This window comes from Pan troglodytes, chromosome 9 (assembly GCF_028858775.2).
Source record: "Pan troglodytes isolate AG18354 chromosome 9, NHGRI_mPanTro3-v2.0_pri, whole genome shotgun sequence".
NCBI classification, from domain to species: Eukaryota; Metazoa; Chordata; class Mammalia; order Primates; family Hominidae; genus Pan; species Pan troglodytes.
In genome coordinates this window covers 44,535,872-44,555,873 of record NC_072407.2, presented here as the reverse complement: position 1 = coordinate 44,555,873, position 20,002 = coordinate 44,535,872, and the positions used below count along the sequence as shown (strand labels likewise).

At 36.6% G+C, this 20,002-nt stretch overlaps 1 protein-coding gene across 13 annotated transcripts in view; it reads left to right on the top strand.

Annotated features, from left to right (window-relative positions):
- LRRC4C (leucine rich repeat containing 4C) overlaps positions 1–20,002 on the top strand; it is a 1,339,817-nt gene that overhangs the window by 935,764 nt on the left and 384,051 nt on the right. Inside the window, exon 1 of one of the 13 annotated variants that reach the window (XM_054662224.2) lies at positions 8,234–8,309. The exons of the other annotated variants lie outside the window; for them this stretch is intronic. The gene's annotated coding sequence lies outside the window, so the exon portion shown is untranslated. Of the gene's footprint in view, positions 1–8,233; positions 8,310–20,002 lie in introns of those variants that run through there. 13 annotated transcript variants of the gene reach the window in all.

The window sequence follows — 20,002 nt, the reverse complement described above, 5'->3', positions numbered from 1 at the left end:
CCCAATCTTTTCCTCTTCCTCAGGCCCCACTATTTTCTGAAATAGAATAATATTTAAATTAGGTTAATTAATAACCCTACAATAATCAGTAAGTATTCAAGTGAAAAGAAGAGTTACACATCTCTCACTTTAAATCCAAAGCTGGAAATGATTAAACTTAGTGAAGAAAGCATGTTAAAAACTGAGACAGGCCAAATGTTAGGCCTCCTGCACCAAAGAGTTTACCAGGTTTTGAACACAAAGAAAAAGTTATTGAAGAGAATTAAAAGTGCTACTCCAGCGAGTACATGGATGATAACATGCGCTCTTGGGTAACTAAATGCGTTGTCAATGAGTAGTGATATTTCAGATGGGTTTTGTTGTTCCAGTTGCAGAACATGGGAAGAGTAGATTTAGCATAATTTTTAAGAGCCCTAGGATTTTTAGAATGGTAAATGAGCATTGGCTTCGACTTAGTCGCCAGTGCATCAGTCTCTAACAAGAGAGTCAGCCTGTCCTTCACAGCTTTGAAGCCAGATCTTGAGTTCTCTGTATCATGAAAGTCCTAGATGGCATTTCCTGCCAATAGAATGCTGTTTTGTCTACATGGATATTCTGGCATTTAGTGTAGTCACCTTCATCCGTGACCTTAGCAAGATCTTCAGGATAAATTGCTGCAGCTTCTCCATCAGGCCTTGCTGCTTCGCTTTGCCCTTTTATGTTTTCGAAGTAATCTATAAGGATTGGAATCAACATCTTCCAAACTCCTGTTAATGTTGATACTATTACCTCTTCCCATGAATCACGAATGTTCTTAATGGCCCCTAGCATGGTGAATCCTTTCCAGAAAGTTTTCCATTGACATTGCACATATCCACCAAAAGCAAAACAGCCTATTGCTAATATGAAGACAGTTAGTCATCTAAATAGAAGATAAAATCAGCCACAACATTCCCTTAAGACAAAGCCTAATTCAGAGCAAGGTACTAATTCGCTTCAACTTTATATGGCTAAGAGAGGTGAGGAGGAAGCAGCAGAAGAAAAGTTTGAAGCTAGAAGAGGTTGGTTAGTAAGGCTGAAGGAAAGAAGGCACCTAAGAAGAAATCATTGTGTCTTTGGTAAAGTTTATTTAAACTTATACTTTCATTGTAATGAAACATTACATTTTAATATCTGGGGGTCATATGTTAATGAAAACATTATCTAATATTTAATCTCCCATAAGTCTGATTTCATAGCCAGGATTTCTACTTCATAAGACTTCTCTCTTTTTTAAAAAACTATTTGATTTTTTTATTATACTTTAAGTTCTGGGGTACATGTGCAGAACGTCGAGTTTTGTTACATATGTATACACATGCCATGGTGGTTTGCTGCACCCATCAACCCATCACCTACATTAGATATTTCTCCTAATGCTATCCCTCCCCTAGCTCCCCACTCCCCAACAGGCCCTGGTGTGTGACGTTCCCCTCCCTGTGTCCATGTGTTCTCATTGTTCAACTCCCACTTATCAGTGAGAATATGCATTGTTTGCTTTTCTGTTCTTACATTAGTTTGCTTTGAAGGATGGTTTCCAGCTTCATGTCCCTGCAAAGGACATTACCTCATCCTTTTTTGTGGCTGCATAGTATTCCATGGTGTATATGTGCCACATTTTCTTTATCCAGTCAATCACTGATGGACATTTGGGTTGGCTCCAAGTCTTTGCTATTGTGAATAGTGCCGCAATAAACATATGTGTGCATGTGTCTTTATAGCAGAATGATTTATAATCCTTTGGGTATATACCCAGTAATGAGATTGCTGGGTCAAATAATATTTCTAGTTCTAGATCCTTGAGGAATCACCACACTGTCTTCCACAATGGTTGAACTAATTTACACTCCCACCAACAGTGTAAGTGTTGCTATTTCTCCATATCGTCTCCATTGTCTGTTGTTTCCTGACATTTTAATGATTGCCATTCTAACTGCTGTGAGATGGTATCTCATTGTGGTTTTGATTTGCATTTCTCTAATGACTACTGATGAGCTTTTGTTCATGTTTGTTGGCTGCATAAATGTCTTCTTCTGAAAAGTGTGTGTTCATATCCTTTGTCCACTTTTTGATGGGGTTGTTTTTTTCTTGTAAATTTGTTTAACTTCTTTGTAGATTCTGGATATTAGCCTTTTGTCAATTGGATAGATTGCAAAAATGTTCTCCCATTCTGTAGGTTGCCTGTTCACTCTGATGATAGTTTCTTTTGCTATGCAGAAGCTCTTTAGTTTAATTAGATCCCATTTATCAATTTTGGCTTTTGTTGCCATTGCTTTTGGTGTTTTTGTCATGAAGTTGTTGCCTATGCCTACGTCCTGAATGGCATTGCCTAGGTTTTCTTCTAGGATGTTTATGGTTTAAGGTCTTACATTTAAGTCTTTAATCCACCTTGAGTTAATTTTTGTATAAGGTGTAAGGAAGGGGTCCAGTTTTACTTTTCTGCTTATGGCTAGCCAGTTTTCCCAGCACCATTTATGAAATAGGGACTCCTTTCCCCATTGCTTATTTTGTCAGGTTTGTCAAAGATCAGATGATTGTAGATGTGTGGTTTTACTTCTGAGGCCTCTGTTCTGTTCTATTGGTCTATATATCTGTTTTGGTACCAGTACCATACTGTTTTGGTTATTGTAGACTTGTAGTATAGTTTGAAGTCAGGTAGTGTGATGCCTCCAGCTTTGTTCTTTTTGTTTATGATTGTCTGGGCTCTGCGGGCTCTTTTTTGGTACCATATGAAGTTTAAAGTAGTTTTTTTTTTCCCCCAATTCTGTGAAGAAAGTCAGTGGTAGCTTGATGGGGATAGCATTGAATCTATAAATTACTTTGGGCAGTATGGCCATTTTCACGATATTGATTCCAGTGCCTAAACCACCATAAGGCTTCTCTTAAAGATAGAACACATGTATAGAGATGGGTGGGTTCTCACAGTCCTGTCAGTGTGGTCTGATTGGATCTTCTAAAAAGGGGGTGTTATTCTTGAAGCATCCAGTTACAGAGAAGGCTGGAGAGAAACTTATCAACCTCTGCCTTTGCAGATGTGTAATTAGCCTTGTGAAATTTCCACTGTCCTCTTAATTAGCCTCAGTTTTTCTAAACATTCCAAATTACCATCATTTTCCTTTCCTATTTGACAGTCTGTTTTCCTGGATCAATGCCTTCCAGAGTAATGTTGCGAAACAGGACACTGGAAAAGTCATCGATTGAACCTCTTTTTGTTTCACTGTGTTTGACATTGACATATATCTATGTAAGATGGGAATTATAGTATTATGTTATTCCGTATTTCACATACACATTAGCATACTGTATTTTCTGCCAGTAAATTATATGTGTCCATGACTCGCAAGATTGTGCCTCTGAGAGAGGCATCCTGAAATGTCCAGAGGTAATACATTATTTCATTAAATTTGAGACTTTAATCTTGCTTATCAGAGAAAGTCAAGCCAGAACCAGTATGAATAGGAACTGACCGTTGTATAACTATGCTCCATACTGGTCAGTGATAAGCAGTGATTAACCAGCCTTTCATTCTGGCCTATATAAGCGGCAATGCCCTGCTCTGTACAATGCTCTGTGCAGTGTAGGCTTGCAATAAATAGTGCAGAGAACCTAACTGACACCTTTTGACACATCCCCCTCTGAGTTAGAAACAAGATTCATTTTCATATAAAGCCAAGGAATAATTAAAATGTGGCTAAAGGGTCCTATGCCAACTCCAACCATATTTTTACATTGGGTATTTATTTTTAGGTTCATTTTAGAGGTAATTTTATGCAGAAGAAAAATTGGGTTGGATTCTCAGAGATGCTTGTGTCCTTATCTGAATACCTCTGTTTCACTTCTTGCATGGTGCTTTGTTGATTTCATACAAAATTATGCAGAAAGAAGTAAAAAGGAAATATTCCTTAGCCATGTGCCTAGTTTGCTTTAAACTCTTTCTATGCTACCATCTCCTTCTTTAGAACTTAAGAGAGACAGAGAGTGGACATAAACCAATCAAATGCATAGGGTATTTAAAAATATCTAACAGCGCCAAGCAGAGGCACTCATCATCCTGCTTAAAATTCTGTATTTAACTAGTTTAGCAATCTTGTTCATACATAGGAGACTTGGTAGTGGAGTTGGAAAATAATGAGCCTTGGAAGCTAGCTGGAATAAAGTGCCTTTCTAAACTTTGTAGAATGACTTTTAATAAACTCTTAGTCTTAATTAGTGAAAACTGTGAGAATTTTTAAATTTTTAACTGAAATTTATTATTTTTACCTTATAAGATTATATGATTACATAAATAAAATATGTAGAACATTTGTCATACCAATGGAAGTTAACAGCACTTAATATTATCAATTAATGTCATAATGCAAGTAATGCCACTATAGTATTAGGAATAATTTGCTTTCTCAAATATTATTTAAAAAGAAAAAAAATATTTCCCCCATACCCCATGCTCAGCAAAAGATTTCTTCACATGTAACTGTGGATATAATCTCAAACCTCTTTTTAATTATCACGCATTCTGAGTGAATAGGGTCTGAGTTAACAAGATTATTCTCATATGCACTATCATAAAATAAAAGGGATTTTAATCAATCACATGAACAAAGCTACATAAATTTAGTAGTATACTTAATCATGAAAGTACATTCTTTATATATCATACATATTAAAGCCCCTTTATTGGCCACAGTACTTCATGAGGACTAACTGGTTCACCTCAAACATGGCTAAAATATTTAAGCAGGAAAAACACCTGATTTTTAATAATTGTTGGAAATTTTACTGCATTTTAAAATGTTATTACACAAAATTGGAGTTATTTTACTTTATGTTTTAACCTACTAAGTCTTAGAGTCTAGTACAGATATCAACAAAACTGAACAAAATTAGAAATCTACTCTTAGAAGCATAGAGGACAAGTCTACTTCATGAAGCCAAATAATATTCCAGAGATCAATCACATCAACTTGCTGCATGGGATAAAAATGTGTATCATGAGTATGTTAATATTATGTAACATGTAATTTTAAAATCTGAGCTAAAACGTTTTTAAGTAAGATTAGACAATATAATTACTCACATATAGAAAAGAAAGTTTTTCTTTCCTGACTGTGCACTTAAAATATTTTGAACATTTTCTTACAGTTTCTACCAATTCTATTAGTAAACTAAAATTCTGAGGGTTTCCTTTCGACAAATGTGTATCAGAACAACTGTTCTTTTGTAATAAAAGAAGAATATGCTTAGTATTGCTAAGTTTCTCTTTTATTCCTGATATAAGGGAAAAGGTGAAGAAATACATGGTTTATTTTTACATGTTAATTAAATTTTACAAGACAGTTTTGTTCACTGTGGAACTTAGACTCTAAACCAAAGTAGCACATATAGATGAAAGTCGTTTTGTTTCAGAATATGAAATATCAGAATCTAGATTAAATTCAAAGATCTTACCCCATAAAAATTGAATCATTTTCATTTCTTGGTTGACAGGCACTCCACAGGCTATTTATGAAAGATATGGTGTGGATGTTTTAGTTTAGTATCAAGTTTTCTGAGTGTCCACTGGGAACAGATGAGATAGGTAGGTTTATAAAACTCTAGTCCCATGTCAAGAATTAAATTGGTTTGATAATTTTTGAAATTGTGGCTTTTTTCTCTGTGTTCTAACAAACTTCTTGCCAACAATTAACTTCTCAAACTTTTAGATGATTGTATTGGTTTTTATTATTTCCCTGTTTTGGTTGTCTACATTTTGAGAGAAGAGATAGAAGAAAGTGGGGAGGAGAGAGAACTACACAACAACCTATAAGGGAGGTTGATGGCAATTATGCAAAGAAGACAATAGATGGAAGGAAAATCCTTATAAAATAATTAAAATAAAGGATAAAATAAGAAGCGAATTAAATTTATTGAGTGCCAATAACTCTGATAATGATAGCAATAACCATATAGCCAGTCACTGACTACATGCCCGTTACTCTATTAAGTACTTTGTATGGCTTTTTTCAAGTAATCCTCATAAAAACACCATAAAATGATATGTTTATATGCATTTTACAAATAAGAAAAAAAATGCTTCAACACAGCAAATAACTTGCTCAAGGCCATAGAGCTAATAAATTATAGAGCTGGGAATTGAGCCAAGAATGATTTGGCTCCAAACAACATCACTTTACCACTAGGGTGTAGTGCACTGTGCTAAGCCCTTTGCATGCATCATCTTATTGACTTATTGCAACACTTTGGACATGTACTATTAACCTCTTAATTTTGTTATTAAATAAAAATATTGAAGTTAGAAGAGGTTCATGAACGTATGCAATTTTACCCAACCAAACAAGGGTTTGAACCCAGGTCTTTGTCACTCTACTGTAAGGATCACATAGTTTTGCTGGAATAGGTAAATTGATAAGAATGTTTTAGGGCCTGAGTTTCAAGAAAATAAAAGAAAGAAAAAAGAACATATTACTATTTGCCTTAGTAGCAATTCCAAGAGGATTCATAGTGGAAGTGAAGATTCTCTGAGAGAACTGAGAGTTTAAGGTGAGACAGTTGGCTCTTTGTCTTGCCTGCCTTTTAAGACATACTTTACTTCATTTGATTGGTTTCTATCACCCTTTCCTGTGAGTTGTTTTGAATCCAGAATCACTTTTATCTGAGTAAGAAAAAAGAAAATGGAAGCCAGAAAACGGATTAGAAAAGAAATGAAAGTACTTCTGTAAGGGTCTGTCTGTCATGAACCCAGCAATGCTAAGATATAGGAAATAGAAAAAACTCACTTCTACCCTGGAGAGTTGTAAAGTATCCTTCAGGAGGAATAAATTGTCCTCTATGCACCCCTTCTAATCCACTCTCCACACTGCATCAGAGAGGTCTTTTCAAAATGCAACCCTGCCCTGGCCCTTAATTTTGAAAGCTTTCAGTGGCTTCCCATTGCTCTAAGAGGAAGACAAAGCAAGGCTCTCATCCACCTCTCCAGCCTGCAGCCCTGTGTACTTATCAGCTGCACTGTGCTTTGCTAGTGTGTGGTTTGCTAGGGCTTGCATTTGTGTGATTTCCTCCTGCTGGGGTACTTATCCCATTCCCTAGTCTAATGTAGCTTATTCTCATCTATCCTTCAGGCTAAGTCTAGCTTCATTTCCCCAAGAAGGCTTCTCTGAACTCCTTGACTAATATAAAAAGTACTTCTTCCTTGGAACAATTGTTAGAGTGGATTTTTTTCTTTCTTTTTTTTTTTTTTTTTTTTTGAGACGGAGTCTCACTCTGTCGCCCAGGCTGGAGTGCAGTGGCGCAATCTCGGCTCACTGCAACCTCTGCCTCCCAGGTTCAAGTGATTCTCCTGCCTCAGCCTCCCAAGTAGCTGGGATTACAGGCGCATGCCACCGCGCCTGGCTAATTTTTTGTATTTGTAGTAGAGACGGGGTTTCACCGTGTTAGCCAGGATGGTCTCGATCTCCTGACCTCGTGATCTGCCCACCTCGGCCTCCCAAAGTGCTGGGATTACAGGCATGAGCCACCACGCCCAGCCTTGTGACAGTAGATTTTCAAAAATAAATATTTGTCTGCCACTCTAGACTACAGGTGTCCCTAGTACACAGGAGGGTGCTTAGTCTTGTATGCCTATCTCAGTGTCTGAAACAGAGCAGCTACTGTAGTGTGGTAGCTGATTTTCAAAGTGTCGACTCCCAATGATACCTGTCTCCTGAATTCATCCTTGACTTTGATAAAGTGACTTGATTTATCAATGGAATTTCGCAGACGTGGCATTTTGCACGGCTAGGATTGATCTTTAAGGTGGCTCAGCGGCTTTCACTTTTGTGCTTTTCGGAAACCCTGAGATATTATGTAAGACATCCAGATTTTCTACAAGAGACTCTGGGAAGAATCAATGATCCATATGGAGAGGAGATGCTCTGGTGTTACATGGGTAAGGAACGAGGCCCAGCTCTCCCAGTGTCTCAGTCATGCCTGTGGTTGTGACTTTGGTCTCACCCACCATCTGATGATATCTACATAAGATGTTTCAAGTGAGACCAGAAAAATAACTGCCCCTCTGTGCCCAAGCAACCCACACAACTGTGAGATACAACACAGTAGCTATTGTTTTTATTTTGTTTTGTTTTGGTTTTGGTTTTTTCATTTGTTTGTTTGTTTTTGTTTTTGTTTTTGTTTTGAGACAGAGTCTCACTGTGTTGCCCAGGCTGGAGTGCAATGGTGTGATCTCGGCTCACTGCAACCTCTGCCTCCAGGGTTGAAGCAATTCTCTCACCTCAGCTCCGGAGTAGCTGGAACTACAGGTGTGTACCACCACAACTGGCTAATTTTTGTATTTTTAAGTGGCTAAGTGTGGTTGCTTGTTACATACCGATAGATAACTGAAAAATAAGATGCATAATAAAAAGGTAGAATTTATAGATTAGTGTAGTTTCCTCATGACTGGATTCTTGCTATTCAGGATATAGGGCAAGGTATCAGGGTCAGGCCTATATGGATTTTTTTCTTTTTTTCTGGACCTGTCAGGCTCATCCTGCACTAATACATGCTAAAGAATAAAAATGAAGTATCATTCTCTAAATTCTGTATATGTAGTCTGAAAACGCATGTAATTTATATTAACTCTTGTTTCACTAGCCTGTATATACTACAATAGTCACTTTTATGTGTATTATCAAATTTTACTATGTTAATGCCAAAATTACTGATGGAAAGGCCTCAGCCCCCTTCAAAATATAGCCCACTCTCCCAATATTTCTAGGGTCTCCAGAAACTTTTTCAGAAGTGCCCAGAAGCAATTCTTCTGGATTACTCTTCTCCAATCTTGCTTCTTTGCTGTACTTATCATTTACTAAGTGTGGCATTCCCTGCTGGTGCTTCAGTTTCGAGTCTGGAGAGAATGCTGCCTTATTCAAGTTTCCTTCTTCCTGTATACTCAGTTATGCAAAACATATGAGATACCAAGCCAGGCACTGTGCTGCTTTCAGTCTTCACTACATTGAATTCATAATGTGTTCTGTGCAGAAATGTGGAAAATCTCTCATTTTATAGTGCAAACTGGAAGCATTTAGTAGGCACTGGTCCATAGCAATTTTAGTTCCTAGGTTAATGTTCAATTCTGCTTCCTGTGAATGATCTTTTGCATCTCATGGCCCTACTCTTTGAGCTCTTGATTTCTGCTTCTAGGCCATCTTTTCTTTGTCATAAAATGTACCCTATATTTGTAGATAAGTAGTTTTTACAGGTCAGTTGCTGAACGGAGTCATTTAGGTGTCATACGCCTCTTTTCATTTTGTACTGTTTGTCACTTTCAGTATGAGCTCATATAATTTCTTTAAAACCATTGTGGGCTTTCTGTGTATCAAATTATAATTCTTGTAGACAAAATATCCTGTACTTCTCCCATTTGAGGTTGCTGTGGTAAGATGCCTTTAAATTTCTTATAACCTTTATTATTTAAGAGATATTGCCTAAGAGGCACACCTTACAATAAGGCTTAATAGAGGATTTTTCTCCTCAACCTGGATTTTATTTTTGCCCTCTGAAACCATTTCTTACTTTAAGAATATTTTCCTGGGAGTGCCTGGGTCTTAGAAACAGTTTGTTTTTCCTTCAAAATCTAGCAAGTATCAGTTTCTTTAGTTTTTTTCTAAAATTTTTGCCCAATATCCAAATCTTTCTTTTATTTCCCTCTTGTTATTCACAAGGGTCATCTTGAGTTCAGGGGCTGTATTATTCTATTTCGCCATCTCTCTAGACTCTCTATATACTACTCCTCTTCAAAGTCCTGCAATGGTTTTCCCATGTATATCAACTGAGGCAACTAGGTGGGTGACAAGGTCACCAGATTTCAAGCACTCACATTGTGAGTTGCTATTTAGGCTTATTTGAGACCTCTGATCACATATAAAATGATTTTGCTGCGGATAGAGGCAGTACCTGTCAACAAAGAGGAACCTGTACTTTTCTTCTGTTTTTATGCTGTTTAGCTAATGGCAAGATACTTATCCTCACTGAATTCATTTATCTTTGAAATTATATAATGAATTTACAGGATTCTTATTGTACTTAGATGTTATATCCTGTCACAAAGGAAATATCGAGTAAAATAGTCATTATTATAAACATTTTATTTATGGTGTATGCACATGTGTTTGTTAAGAAATCAACTAGACCCATTTTGCTGGCATTGTGAACATGGACCAGTTATTTTAGCCATCTCATACACATTACTTCTGTTTAAGAAAGGAATAGCAATGATTCTCATAGGGATATTAGGTCAGTAGTTCAGAACTATTTGAAACTTTAAGAAATATATATATATGAGATATATATATAAAAATATATATAGATATATACACATAGATATGATATATAAATAAATATACATATATATTGATTGCAGGGTTCTATGTCAGACACTTATTTTGAGCTTTTGTCATATAAGTAATTAAAATTTAAAACAAGAACCCCTGAGGTGATTCCAATGCATAACTGGAGTGGAAAAGCACTATTTTTGAAGCTGAAGATGGCACTTGTAAATTACCTGGCCTAAAGTGCAGTAAGCACTCAATAAAGTTATATTTACATCCACTGCCTTGCACACTGCCTCCCTCCGCTGCCATGGACAAGAGCTTTGTGAATCATTTAGGAGCCAATAGCAACCTGCCATGATTATTTTTAATCATCATGTGACGTATTTTTAGCTAACTGGCAAGATTACACTCAGTACACACAAAATATATAACTATAGTTGCCTATGTTATATTACCTCACTGTTTCAAATAAATGGTTGCTTATTCAGCTTTGTGTAATAATTTGAAACACGATAAAGTTTTATTTAATCAAAAATATCTCCCTTTTTATAAAAAATGCTACGCAAAATTAACAGAAATCAGAAAATTGTATTTAATCAGTACCCAATAGTACCCAATATTACTAGGCACTATGAAATGCACTAAAGAAGGCAGTCCCGAAAACATGACATACCACATTGTTCCATGACAAGTGAAAATAGACTTTCTCTCATTGGTCATTTCGCAAAAATAAATAAATAAATAAAAATTTAAAAAATTTTAAAAACCAGCATACAGTAAAATCTTAAGGGCTCTACTATCATTTACATTTTTCTTCAATTGCAAAATAAATTTAAATTTGGAAAAGAGAATCATGTAGAAGATAAACTGTATCCATGATCTTACCATTTAAATTTACTGTTAACAATTTTCAAGCTTTCCTATTAAACCATTTATCATGCTAAATAGCAACCCATTTCTTAACAAAATGGAATCACACTGTAGATACATTGCTTAAATTATTACTTAATATTTCAAGTAGAATTTCTGATTTCCTGCAGAATTATTTTAATGACTACATGAAACACCATAATTAACCAATCTCCTATTGCTGGCTATTATATCATTTCCAATTTGCTATCTGATAATTATGCTGTGATGAACTATATATTATTTCCTTGATATATGTGATCAGAAAGGGAAATGCTGGTTCAATGGATCTGCTTATTTTAAGACATGTCAACATATATTTCCTCATTGCCTTCAAGAGAGACAAACAATTTTACTCCTCCACAACACTTCATTTCTCAAGTTTTTTTTTTAAAGCTTTGTCAGTTTGATAGGTCAAAAATAGTAGTTCCTTATTTTAATTTAATAGCTACAATTTTAAAACTCATGGTTATTACTTATGGTGATGCTTTTGTGCTTTAAGCCGACAGTTGAACAATAACAATTACCTCAACAGGACACTTTGACAACAGTTTCACATATATTATTTCATATAATATCCCAGGAGCCTTGAAAGATAGTGGAACCAATAATCACTAAAGTATATCACAAAGCATAACAATTCATTCTAAAAGTATTCATACATTGAACTCCCAGTTTCAAAATTTAGGTGAATATTTTAATAAGACCTGCCATTCACAGAGTTCATGAAAAAGAAGGAATTTTCTTCCCTAGGACTAATCCCTTTTGGATAAAGATGAGAAGCTATTATTTCATTCTGGCCTGGTGAGTACATGAGCTAAATGCTGACAAGGCAGTTTTTTTTTTCATCTTAGGCTAAGCTTTTCTGGGGCCAACTTCCATAATTTCAGTTTCTGTAGCATTACACTGTACTATATTATAAATGGTATGTTCTATTTAAATCTAGGCATTATTTTTGCCAAGCCTTCTGTCTACCTCTGTTTTTTGTGTTTTATATGATTTTTTATTATAATAGTAACAAATTCTCATTGCAAAAAGTAACTACAGAAATGTACAAAGTAAAAGTAAATAATTCCCCCTTCTTTGGCCTTCAATTCCATTTCTGGAAAAAGCCACCATTAGCAGTATGATTTTCATCCTTTGGTATTTTCTAATATATTTTGTACATAGTTGGGCCCATTCTATACTTATATTGCATGATTTTGTTATTTGCCATTGTACAGTATTTGATCTGGCTTCAGAGTATGCTATTGGAGGGATATAACATTTAAATTTGGGCTGGGCGCAGTGTTTCACACCTGTAATCCCAGAACTTTGGGAGGCTGAAGTGGGCGGATCACTTCAGGCCAGGAGTTCGAGACTAGGCAGGTGTTTGAAATCAGCCTGACCAACATGGCAAAACTCCTCTCTATTAAAAATACAAAAGTTAACCAGGTGTGGTGGTGCATGCTTGTAATCCCAGCTACTCAGGAGGCTGATGCAGGAGAATCGCTTGAATCCAAGAGGTGGAGGCTGCAGTGAGCTGAGATGGTGCCACTGCACTCCAGCCTGCACAACAGAGTGAGACTTTGTCTCAAAAAAAAAAAAAAAAAAAAAAAACATTAAATCTAGTGCCTTATAATGAAGATCTATGTTCTTCTCCAGTATAGTTGCCAATATTAAAATAAGCATCTTTATATGCCAGTATATTTCTAGATTACATTGCTAAAAGTTTATTGTTAACATAAACTGCTAAAAGTTCAGTTGACAGTGATTCACACATATGGTAATGCTAGGCATTACCATACCTTTTTCAAAAATAAATTTCTAAAATATCCATCCATAGGTTATTATAGTATCTATCTTCATACTCTCACCAACAATGAATGTATTTATTAGTGTTTATATTTGTTCATCCCAATTGTTAAAAAAAGTTTTAATTTGCTTTCAATTAGCATAAGGTTGACCATTTAAAAAAATATATCTAGGGCTGTTCGGATTTTATTTTTAGTAAGCTGCCTTTTCATATTCACTGCCTATTATTCTATTGAATTTTTAGACTTTTCTTCCGGATTTGCAGTCTTTCCTTGTATATACCTAAACCAGATATTTTGTCTAATCATATGTTATATATATTTCTCAGTCTTTAAACTATTTATGTAATTTTTGCTATTAAGAAATTCTAACTTTTTATGTGGACTCATTTAATTTTTAAAGGTTTTGGTTTTTCTGTTATGCCTATGAAGGCAATCCCTATTCCAATATTAGTAATATTTTTAATACATGTAGTGTTTTTTGTATATTTTTGTGTTTCAGCCTCACATCTTGATTAAACTAGGATTTATTGTCAAGTAAAGCAATAAGAATATATACTTAGTAGACCTACCCTGTATGTTTTATGTGTGTGTTTGTACACTTCCCTAAATTAACAGCTAGTTTTTCTAGTGTTGTCATTAAATAATCCTAAATAACTTCATAAATTTTCAATCATTTAAAATGACACCTTAAACATATAATAAATTTTTCTAAATGTATCTATTTTGGGACCTTATACATGTTCATTTATTTGTTAGCCTATTGTTGTGCCAATGCTCTTAATTACTATGAAATTATAAGGCATTATATATCTTGTAGGACTAATCCAATTTCTTTCCTAATTTTTATGGCTATTTTTATGTTATTTTGCATATAAACATTAGAATTATTTTTTTTCAGATGAGAATAAAAAGATAGCAGTTAAATGAAGATTTTCATGATTAAACCTTGAGAAAATAGAAGAGAGCAAATATATTTCCTTTGGCCATGTTCCCGTTGGCTGTTGGAATAGATAAAATAGTTTAGATTTTCAGCAACTTACTTTATCTAATTGTTTACAGTTTTATTCATTAGTACCTACTTCACTGATCACAGGAAGTTTTCTTGTAATGAAATACACTAATTCCATTTACTGAAACTGTGTGAAGGAAGTAAAATGACAAGTTTTCATTCAGTAGTGTTAAGATTTCTGTTCATGTGAAAAGCCACACAGCTGCATATGGTCTGCTAGCTCTTGGATTCTCAAAGAAACTGGAAAGGCAAAGAAACAGCCTACATAGAGAAAATTGTGAGTCAGAGCATGTAGTAACTTCTACTTCATCTCATCATTATAAATTGAATTAAGTTGAATAAACTGAATTAACTGGTACTCTTAAGCTCAGTTTTTCTTAAAATTAGGGCCATTAAATGCAAGTTCAAATGAAGAGCATAGGGAATGTATGACTACCTTTGTAAACATAGAACATACCTAACCTATGTAGTTTAAGATCTGAAAGTTCACTGTAAGTCTGTAGTTTGAACCTTGAATTCACTATGTAACAATATGTTAAAAATGAAGTTTCCAGGAAAACTTCAAGACAGAATAAATGTGAAATTCTAAGGCCACATTTCCATGTGTAGATAAAGAAATTAGAAAAAAATCATTTTCAGGCTTCTTGGAGTCCTCCAACCAGCATAAATATTAAGAAAATGGGGTCAGAATGTGAAAGCGGGGGGAGGTCAAAAATGATATTTCTTTGAAGAGAGGTATTATTGGGCTTCGAGCTCCCATTTCCTCTTTGAAATAATAACTTTGCTACTTTCTTACTCCAAACCTAGTAAAGCAAATGTCAAGAGAATCCCTTAGACAAAACTGCAATGTTTTTCTTGCATTCGTGGGCCAATGCCTGACATACATCTGAAATACAAAGTCAACCATTGAGTGGAATTTTACCCTACCCAGGAAATCTTGAAGCCAAGGAAAGATTATCATTTTGGAGATGGAATCGAGAAAATGACTTCATTGAGGTGGGTGTTCATTCTCAAAGTTTACAGGGCACAGATAAGCAAGAGTGTTTGCAATGGATCATAACCCGGCAAGAGGTTTCCTTCAATCCTGTCTGAGGACATTGTCTGGAAAAGTAAGACCTGAGCAGAAAAGGGCAGTAAATCTATTGTTGTTTGACCAGAGGTAGAGAAGGGAAACACAAGGTATGAGAATATAGTTGCATCTACTCAAGCTAAGGCAACTTCAGGAAGTAAGGAGTCAACAGTTGTTAAATCCTAAGGAGCCAATGGAAATTTGTGCATCAGAGAAAGCATAAGCCATACCCACCCAGGGTCACCAGCTTTAAATGTCTGCCTCACCAAAAACTGGAAGCCACCAACCAAGTAAGAATAGACCCATCTCCTTACCTATTTTTCTCCCAACTGCCAAATCCTCCCAGGACCCAGATTTAGCCTTATCCAATTAAATCAGCAGTTAGAAAATAGAGGACGAGGTAAGAGAGTATGAAGGAGAAAAAAACAAAAACAAAAAAACACCTGCCTTCCCCCACTAGAAGACTTGAGCCTGAAGATGGCCCACTCTGTCTAAGAATTTTTTAAATATGCTAATTCAAAAGTAAAATTTGATTACAATTCTGGACTGAAAATGCTAGTACTGTTTACGTGGTTTAAAGTGAGCCTAGGATTGCTATGATCTAAGACAGAGCCAGAAAATTCCCGAATCTTGTCATGATTTTGTCCAGGGAAAGAGACAGCCTCCGCTCTCTAAATAAAACATAAAATGGTGAGGAGAAATGTGTCGATAGCAATACATTCTAGACAGTAAAATAGTTAACAAATAAAAAACTGTATGAAATTATAATTTAATATTGATTTTAGACCAAAATAATTATTTCAACGCATAACTGAGATATCCTGGAGTCCTGAGAAAATATCTTCTTCCTCCAAGCTAATCATTTCTGCCCAACTTAAATCCATGAGTCTTAAGCCATCCCTTCACTCAACTCACACCAGTATAAAGATTCAAAATCCTTAGGCTGATATCTGAGCTCTGGATTCTTGGATTCTGTCCACTTGGAGGACAGATGCCTGGCATATTCTGTTCATCTGAGTCTTTTTCTGTGGGAACTGAGGATGGATAATTATGACCCTCTGTCCATCAGAATATCCTCCATGGCATCCCTCTTACTCCCCACAGTATACTTCACCCTCCAGTGGCTCTCTGTTGGAAAGGTTAATATACAGAATATTTTTATGTCTTTAAACTCACAAAAGTTATATTCTTTCATTCAGCTAGTCATACATTCATTCATTTATCCATTAATTGCTCACTTAAATTTATATTTTACAAAATGCCAGATGATAAATGTTAAAAATGGGAGCAATGAAGTTACTCCAAAATCCTAAATGGAAGATTTGCAGTTTTGGAATTGTGGGTGAAAATAATAAGTGCTTGTCAACTCTTTTCATCATGTAAATGGAAGGATATATGAGGAAGTTTAAAAATGACAATTTCTTTGGAGAGGGTTATTGGGGGGCTGTACATGTCTCTTTTTTCTCTTCAAAACGCCATGGTTTACTGCCAATCTCTGGAAAGTGAGTTTATAGCTGACCAGGTAGATAGTATACTGCACCATGGAACACTGCAGAAAGATATCCACACAAATGTATCAAGAGCATCATGAAAGAAAAAGCCAACATTTGTATATCCACCTTTTTGAGGGCATTAGCTTCAGATTAAAACCACACTAATAAAATAAGGCCTTTTTAAATCCTTTACCTCTAATCCTCACTGTCTACTGAGCCTAACTCTTGAAAGAACAGAAATAAAAATTTAAGAATGTGGTAAAATGGTGAATCAAGAAAGAAAGTAGACATAGAACATCCTTGTTCCTGTCAATCTTTGAGTCCTGTGTCATGCAAGAATTGTGATAGGGAGTTAAGAAGCTTTAAATAGATTGAAAGGCTGAAGCTTTGGTATAAGATTGCATTGGGCTTTTTAATATCTAAGAATGTGCATAGACAATATAGTGAAATTACTTCAGGGTTTCACAGTAACCAGCTTAGCATTTTCAGCAAATTGGTTAGACAGTATGTTTAAGGAGCTCAATACCTAGAAAGATAGAGAAGCTGCATATAAATAAAGTGCAATTCATTTATTCAACCAATATTTATTGCCCATGTGCTATATGCTAGGCATGGTTCCAGGTATTGGGAAAATAGCATGAACACTGTGTTAGATGCCTTAAAAAATATTTAAGAAAAGGTACTTTGAAATTAAAGAAGTAATTCTGTCCTGGGGTCTGTAGGAAGGCTTCATGAAGGTAATGTTTTTACATACCTTCACAGAGGCAGAAATTTGTCAACATATGAACTACCAGGTAGCAGAAGCTGTGTGTTTAGAGGGAGAAAGGGAAAAGGTTGAAACAGTATAGTAGCCATGCGCTGCGAGTCAGTGTGGTGTCTTGGGGAAAGCATGAGTATTGAGTCAAACAGAGCTAAATTTACATCTAGGTGAAATCTTAGCTGAGTAATAGCTGACAATTTTATGAGCCTATATGAAGTTGTCAACGTTGTGGGTGGTTTTCGGATCTTTTCTAATATTCACTTTGCCAAAGTGAGAATGCTTCAAGTGACACTTTTGCCTTATAAGAGAACATCTTACATTACAAAAATCACATATTTTTTTCTAAGTAGGAATTGTTTACCTATAATTTTGATGAAGACAGAGAAATAAACCAAGTCGTGATCAAAGAGTGAAAGATGTCATAGATCATAAAACTATTAGTCATAAGGCAGAGCTACATGTTTATAGAGATGCATGCTTATGTGGTTTGGCTCTGTGTCCCTGACCAAATCTCATCTTGAATTGTACTCCCATAATTCTCACGTATTGTGGGAGGGACCAGGTGGGAGATAATTGAATCATGGGGGTCATTTCCCCCATACTATTCTCATGGTAGTGAATAAGTCTCATAAGATTTCATGGTTTTATAAGGGGTTTCCACTTTCACTTCTGCCTCATTCTCTCTTGCTGCCACCCTGTAAGAGGTGCCTTTCACCTCCCACCATGATTGTGAGGCTTCCCAAGTCACATGGAACTGTGACTCTATTAAACCTTTCTTCTTCCCCGTCTCCAGTATGTCTTTATCAGCAGCATGAAAATGAATGAATACAGTAAATTGGTGCCAATAGAGTGGGGCGCTGCTGAAAAGATACCCAAAAATGTGGAAACAACTTTGGAACTGGGAAACAGGCAAAGGTTGGAACATTTTGGATGACTCAGAAGAAGATGGGAAAATGTGGGAAAATTTGGAACTTCCTAGAGACTTGTTGAATGGCTTTGACCAAAATGCTGATAATTATACAGACAATAAAGTCCAGGATGAGGTGGTCTCAGATGGAGATGAGGAACTTGTTGGGAACTAGAGCAAAGGTGACTCTTGTTATGTTGTAGCAAAGAGACTGGCAGCATTTTGCCCCTGCACTAGAGATTTGTGAAACTTTGAACTTGAGAGAGATGATTTAGGGTATCTGGCAGAAGAAATTTCTAAGCAGCAAAGCATTCAAGAGGTGACTTGGGTGTTGTTAAAGGCATTCAGTTTTACAAGTGAAGCAGAGCATAAAAGTTCAGAAAATTTTGCAGCCTGACAATAGGATAGAAAAGAAAATCCTATTTTCCAAGGAGAAATTCAAGCCTGCTGCAGAAACTTGCATAAGTAACACGGAGACGAGTGTTAATCACCAAGACGATGGGGAAAATGTCTCCAGGACATGTCAGAGACCTTCGTGGCAGCCCCTCCCGTCACAGACCCAGAGGCCTAGGAGGAAAAAATGGTCTTGTTGGCTGGGCCCAGGGTCCCTCTGCTGTGTGCAGTCTAGGGACTTGGTGCCCTGCTTCCCAGCCACTCCAGGGATGACTAAAAAGGGCCAAGGTACAGATCGGGCTGTAGCTTCAGAGGGTGCAAGCCCCAAGCCTTGGCAGCTTCCATGTGGTGTTGAGCCTGCAGGTGCACAGAAGTCATGAATTGAGGTTTGGGGACCTCTGCTTAGATTTCAGAGGATGTATGGCAACACCTGAATGTCCAGGCAGAAATTTGCTGCAGGGACAAGGCACTCATGGCGAACCTCTGCTAGGGCAGTGCGGAAGGGAAATGTAGGGAGGGGACTCCCACACAGAGTCCCCACTGGGATGCTGCCTAGTGGAGCTGTGAGAAGGGAGCCACTGTCCTCCAGGCCCCAGAATGGTAGATCCACCGACAGGTTGCATTGTGTGCCTGGAAAAGCCACAGACACTCACAGCAGCTTGTGAAAGCAGCCAGGTGGGGGGCTTTATCCTGCAAAGCCACAGGGGCAGAATTGTTCAGTTGTTGTGGGTTCCATGGGAACCCACCCCTTGCACCAGTGTGACCTGGATTCGAGACATGAAATCAAAGGAGATCATTTTGGAACTTTAAGATTTGACTGCCCCAGTGGATTTCAGACTTGCATGGGGTCTGTAGCCTCTGTATTTTGGCCAATTTGTCCCATTTGGAATGGCTGTATTTACCCAATGCCTGTATCCCCAATGTATCTAGGAAGTAACTAACTTTCTTTTGATTTTACAGGCTCATAGGTGGAAAGGAGTTAACTATCTTGGATAAGACTTTGGACTGTGAACTGTTGAGTTAATGCTGAGGTGAATTAAGACTTTGGGGGACTGTTGGGAAGGCATGATTGGTCTTGAAATTTGAGGACATGAGATTTGGCAGGGGCAAGGTGTGAAATGATATGGGTTGGCTCTGTGTCCCCACCCAAATCTCATCATGAATTGTACTCTCATAATTTCCATGTGTTGTGGAAGGGACCTGGTGGGAGATAATTGAACTATTGGGGCAGTTTCTCCCATACTGTACCTGTGGTAGTGAATAAGTCTCATGAGATCTCATGGTTTTATCAGGGGTTTCAGCTTTCACTTCTGCCTCATTCTCTCTTGCTGCCACCATGTTAAA